The sequence below is a fragment of the Tupaia chinensis genome, unplaced genomic scaffold, assembly GCF_000334495.1.
Source record: "Tupaia chinensis unplaced genomic scaffold, TupChi_1.0 Scaffold000704_1, whole genome shotgun sequence".
Lineage (NCBI taxonomy): Eukaryota > Metazoa > Chordata > Mammalia > Scandentia > Tupaiidae > Tupaia > Tupaia belangeri.
This window is the reverse complement of record NW_006160227.1, coordinates 2,682,812-2,689,032: the sequence shown is the minus strand read 5'-3', so window position 1 is coordinate 2,689,032 and position 6,221 is coordinate 2,682,812.

Below are 6,221 nucleotides of genomic sequence, written 5' to 3'. Positions count from 1 at the left end.
GGAAGAGAGGGGCTGGCCGAAAGAGGGTGGCCGCTTCCTCCGCAGACCTTGAATCCCACCCAGTGATAAAAGCTCTGGGCTAGCCCGGCCCTCCCCGGAGCCTGGCCTTTCCTTGGAGAGCCTGGAGGCCAGCTGGACAGAGGCCTCGAGGCCCCTGCCTGTCCCCGCTCTGTGCCACCCCCCACCCTGTGTCCTGGACAGACACTTCAGCCCAACCGAGCTGCAGCCTGGTGTCCACATCAGCCCTCCCCACATGCCCTTGCCTGCCCTTGTTCAGCGCCTGTGATTCCTCTAGAGTGCCCACCTCCTCCTGGAAGCCCTTTCAGCATGCCTGTGAGCCCCTGTCAGAACACACTGCTGCTCCCACCTCATTGGGTCACCTCCCACCCCCAGGGTGGCCTCTCCAATTCAGTCACCACCGTGGCTACCACTTGGCTTTCCCCTGCACAGGCCTGACCGTGTCCGTCCCTCCCTCAGACACAATCTATGGCTCCCACCGCCTGCAGGACAGAGTCCACACTCTCGCTTGTAATGAGAGCGCGCTTCCTGTGCTGTGGCCGCAATGGCCATCCTACCACGCCCACCCCGCCTTCCTCTGCGTCCCTTTGGGCACTTGCTCAGGCTGGGATGGCCACCCCTCCTCCTCCACCTGAAAATGCCACGTGGTCTTGAAAGGCCAGTGCAGATGTCACCCCCTCCGCGCCCCCCGGCCTCCCAAGCTCAGTGCCGTCCTCTGCCTCCAACTTGGCCCTGCGTCGCCATCAGCTGACCCCAGGCCTTTCTCTCTGATTGCACCATGAGCCCTTAGCGAGGGCACGGGCCTTCACGGCATCCTGCTGTCACATGTGTTTCAGAGAACACTGAGGCACGTGGGGACACGGCTTTTCCAAGGTCACAGACCCATGACTGGTGGCGAAGGGGGTCTCGAGGCTCCCCGCTCCCCTCTTGGCCCTGGTGGGGGATGCCTGAGTCAGACGTACCTGATGCCTCCAACCAACCTTCATGACATGGGACAGGGCGGGTGGCCTGCTAAGACCCCGTCCACCCCGCAGGTGTCTGGCATGGACGTGTCCTCTCAGGAGGGAGCAGGAGAGGCACCTCAATTACTTCTCAGAGGGACATAAGCCCCCGAGGCTGGTGGTATCGTAGCCGTGGTGCTGTGGGGTGAAGAGTCTCCAAGCTTGCTGGGACCAAGGGGTTGGCGGCTGCACCACCTGCAAAGCCAGGGTGACTTCCTTTTTAATGACATGCATTTTTATCCCCAGGGACAAAGGTGGACCTCAGGAAAACGGGGACACAGGGAACCCACCACAGGGGCAGCCGCAATGTGGCCGTGGCCTTGGTGGAAAACAAAGCCCAGATTGTCACCCCCTTCTGAATCCAGGCCACCTGTGCACGTCTCCTTCAGGGCTCCGTGTTAACCCACCGTCCCACTTGCCCAGCCGTATACGGTGTTCAGCTGGCCTCTCCCCCGTCCCTCTCCTGCTGCGAGTGTGGGCTCCGTGACCCCAGTTCCTGGGGGACTTAGGGGGTCTGCAAGCCTTTTAGCACCAACTATGTGCTGGACACTTACACAGTGCTGACCACGGGGCTGGCAGATGGCATAACGGTTACGTCGCTGGACTCCCATGTGGTCAACCGCGGTTCAAGTCCCAGACCTGGCAGCTTAAACTCACACCAGGTGCGTGTGCATGCGTGCCCAAGATCCCGAGAGGAGAATGGAGGAGAAGGATTGCAGCGTGGCCATCCCCCCTGGGGGGTGATTCCTCGTTTTCTGTCTCTCTGTCCCCTCGGACAGGCACATGGGCCCTATAGCACAAACCTCTCTTCAAAAACGATGACCAGGTTGTCCTCTCCCTGCTGACACTTCGGATGAATCGTCTTTACTTAAGGAGCAGACACAGCCAGCGTTCCCACTCGGGTACCCAGGCGGGTACTATGTGCCCAAAGCCAGTTCTGGAAGCTGGGGCAGCCGTAGATTGTCTAAGAATACTCCAAAGATGGGGTCAGCCTGTGGCATGGTGGTTAATGCGGCTGGATCCCACATGGCTAGCTGTCCTGTTCAAGTCCCAGACCAGGTGGCTTGACAAACCTGCTGGGTTGGAGTTGGCAGGCAGTAGAGTGGTTAAGGTGCTGGACTCCCATGTGGTCAACCATGGTTGGAGTCCCGGATCTGGCAGCTTGAAACTCACACCACGTGTGTGTGCGCGTGTGCCCAAAATTCAGAGAGAAGAATGGAGGAGAAGGGATTGCGGTGTGGTCATCCTCCCCAGGAGGGTGATTTTTCACTGTCTGTCTGTCTCTGTCTCTCTAGAGTGCACATACCCTGAAGCAAGAAAAATCTCTTAAAGGGAGAGAGAAACACCCTGGGCCTGTGTGGGCGTGTGCCCGAAACAGCAGGAGGGAGCAGTCGAGAAGGGCCTGCAGCAGGGCCATGCCCCGTGGGGGGTGGGGCAGCGATTTCTCGCCTTCCCTCTCCCTCTCTCTGCCTCTCTCCAACAAGCACACACGCTCTTGAAAATTCTATTAGGAAAAGCAAACACAAGAATAAAATGAAGGAGTCATCTGCTTACTGGGAGAACCAAGTGTCTGAGTGCAGGCGGGCAGGAGGGAGCTTTCTGAGTAGGGAGGGTCCTGGGGGGGCCTTAAAGGGTCCCCGGAGGAGTGATTGGCTTCGGAAGCCCCAGAGACCCCATTGTCCCCACTGCTGGAGTCTGACAGCACTTGAAGGTTGGTACAATACGGGAGTACAGTCGAGGGTGGGCAGGTCAGTGTGTCCCCGTCAGTGCCGTCCTCGGGGTGAGGGGCCATGGGTCACGGAGCACCGGCCTGCTCACCTGGGCCCTGGCCCCAGGGCCTGGCGTGGGGCAGGCCCTCTGTGTGTTTCTGCTGAATGAATGAAAACAGGAAGTAATGCCCAGGCTCTGGGGCTGATTCTGCCACGGTGACCTTGGGCATCTGCGGTCCTGTGGCACGTGGCTTCGGCCTTGGGGACAGACAGACAGATGTCTGTCTCTCCCTCCCGCTGGTGAGCAGCATCGGTGATTGTCACTGTCACTGCCGTAGTTAGCGACTGAGCAGATTGTCACTGTCACTGCCGTAGTTAGTGACTGAGCAGCCAGGTGTCCAAGCTCCTGCGGCCCCACACTGTCCCTCGGATACAGTCGAACCACAATGGTGACCCCCCCCCCCCCGGGGGGCTGGTTTAGCACCAGGAGGCCACGGGCAGCCACTAACCGTTCTAACCATCGGGAGCAGGGAGTGGGACACGCGTCCTGGCTGGACTGTGATGGCAAGTCACCTCCCCTCTCTGAGACTCAAGTTTTCCATAAAAAAAAAAAAAAAAAAAAAAATTCAGGGGTCAGCAGGTAGCATGAAGGTTAAGGTGCTGGACTCCCACGTAGCCGATCACAGTTCAAGTCCCGGATCTGGTGGCTTGAAAATCATACAATCACACCAGATATGTGTGCATACGTGTCCAAAATCCAAAAAGGAGAATGGAGAAGGGATTGCAGCGTGGCCATCCTCCCTGGGGGGTGATTTTTTGCTTTCCCTCTCACTGTCTCTCTCCCGGTGAGGATGGACACCCTATGTGGGGGGGAACTAAAGAGTTTCTTCAGGGCTGTAGGTGGCGTGGTGGTTAAAGGCGCTGGACTTCCACATGGCCGACCGCGGCTAAAGCCCTGGACCTGGTGGCTTGTTTTCTCACTTTCTCTCTCTCTCTGTCTGATCAAACTGGAAAGTAATAATAATAAGGATAATAAAGAAAGTCAAATAAAATAATTCTAAAAGCAAAGAAAATGTCTTCCACGAGCGAGAGAGGTTTTTTGTTTGTTTGTTTTTGAGAAACGATTTTGCTATAGGGTGCATGCACTTGCCAGAAAGACAGAGAGAGACAGAGAGCCAGAAAGTGAGAAATCACCCCCCCAGGGGGGGATGGCCACGCTGCAATCCCTTCTCCTCCATTCTCCTCTCGGGATCTTGGGCATGCACGCACACGCGCCCGGCGTGAGTTTAAGCCACCAGGTCCGGGACACGAACCCTGATCGACTACATGGGAGACCAGCGACATAGCCATTACGCTAACTGCTGGTCCCCTTGATAGGGTTTTGACACTGCCCTCTACTCGGTCACCAGGCAGTCCTGGGTCACAGGCGCACACGCCTGGCATGGTCAGGTGTCTCTGGACACAAGCCTGGAACCTTCCCGCAGGGGCAACCCCACAGAGCGCCTGGCCCAGGCTCGGCTCTGCTATCCGGGAATGGGGTACAGCATCTCCTTCACAGGACTCTCGGGGAGAAGCTGTACAGAAGCTTCCAAATCCACACACCGGCTGGCGATGGCCGTTACTGACACAGCGGCGTCCCCGTGAGTGTTCTCAGGCGCCCCCTGAATCCCGCAGGTGGTGGTGGCTCAGCCCCATCACCCGGCCCCCCAGGTACCGGGTGTTTACAAGGCCTACGTCTTTCATGCCACCCCCTCTTACTAGGGAAAGCAAACAACGACTAAGCCTCCAGCCCCTCGGCTCATCACGCCACACCACACCGTGCGGCTGCAGAGGGACAGGTTCAGACCCTGCAGAGGGACAGGTTCAGACCCGGCAGACACCACACCCAGATCCCACCATCAACACCAGGGGAAGGGCTGAGCAGAGCGCTGCAGCGCTGCCCGCCCCGGCCTCTGCACAGGCCTGGGGGTCCTCGGAGCCCCCCACCTGCTCCTGCCCCGCACTGGATGGCTGTTTCCCAGAAACCAGCTCGAGTTGTAAATAGACATCTTCCGTAAGAAATATGGGGGTAATTTATCCACTCATTCATCTGTGGCCGTGTAAATATGGAGACCCCTCCCCTACCTTCTCCACCACCAACCCTGCCATCTCCATCCCTAGGCTCAACTCCGTCACCTCCACCACCTCCACCTCATCTGTCAGGCCCACTACCTCTGACTCTTCCAGCGCCCCAGGTCTGCCACGGCCTTCACTGTCTCCACGGCTCTGCAGCTGTTCTCATCACCTCCTCCACCCCACCCCCTTCCCCACTCCCACCACTACCTCAACCCCCTGTCCCTGCGGCCTTCTCCACCTCCACCACCTCACCTCTCCTCCCTCACCTCCAACGCCCCTCCGCCTTCACCGTCACCATCATCCTCTCTACCGGCATCTCTACCCGCCTCCACGCACAGATCCATACAGTTTGTCAAGAGCCCAAGCGACACAAAATCCAGTCACAGATTTTCTGCTCTAGAGTCACAAAAGGTAGAAGTGCCTCTCCATGGAAAGCCGGCAGCCTCGGTGCTCGCGGGCAGCTCCAAGGTGGAAAGGACACTTGGAAAGGGTCAAATTCAATGTTGGACTTCATGGCTGGCAACAGCGAGGGCCGCCCCAGGCCAGGCCAAGCCCCTCACGCTCCTCCAGCTGCGGTGACTTTTGTCCCTCCGAGTCTTGCCCAGGCTAGCCCCTCTAGCTGGAAGGCCTCTCCTTTGAGCCCTCTGCACTGGGCGCTCCTCTGAGCTCCTGCAGGTTCGGGTCCCACGCCAGAGGCAGCGGTGAGGTAGAACCTCCCTCCTGTGCCTGTGTGGACGACCAGACCCTGAGCTCCCTGGGACTGGAGGCTTGGTCTGGGTCATCTGGGTGGCCCGGCCGGGGCCAGAACATGGGAGGTCCTGGGAAGAAAGGCTGTTCATCCACCAGGTGGTCTTTCCATGTCACCTCCTCAGGGAGGACTTCTCTCTCTCTTATCCCAGTCGTTCTCCAACGTCAGCTTGCGATTAAAATGTGGGTTTCCGGGGCCAGAGGGTGGCGCTGTGGTTAAGGCACTGGCCGCCCACGTGGCTGACCTTGGTTTGGTGCAGTACCTGGCAGCTTGCTTTCTCGCTTTCTCTCTCTCCGGTTAAATTAAAAAAAAAAAAAATGAATAAAAAAAATTACAATTCTCAAAAGCAAAAAGAAAACCCGCGGGCTTCTGCGCAGTGCGTGCGGGGAAGGTCCCAGCCTCTACGGTGCTAGCCATTCTCACGGCGCCGTGGCCCAGTGGCCCGGCTTATCTCCCTCAAGGCGCCTATCACTCTTGGACGTGGGACCTGCTGCTTGCTGGCGACTCCTGGGACCTCCTCCCATCGCGGCGCCACGAGGGCAAGAACTTGGGGCTGTCTTGGTCCCTGCTCAGTACAGTGCTTGGCACCGGACCGAAAGAAGACGCAACGCCAAAACTACGGGGCGGGGG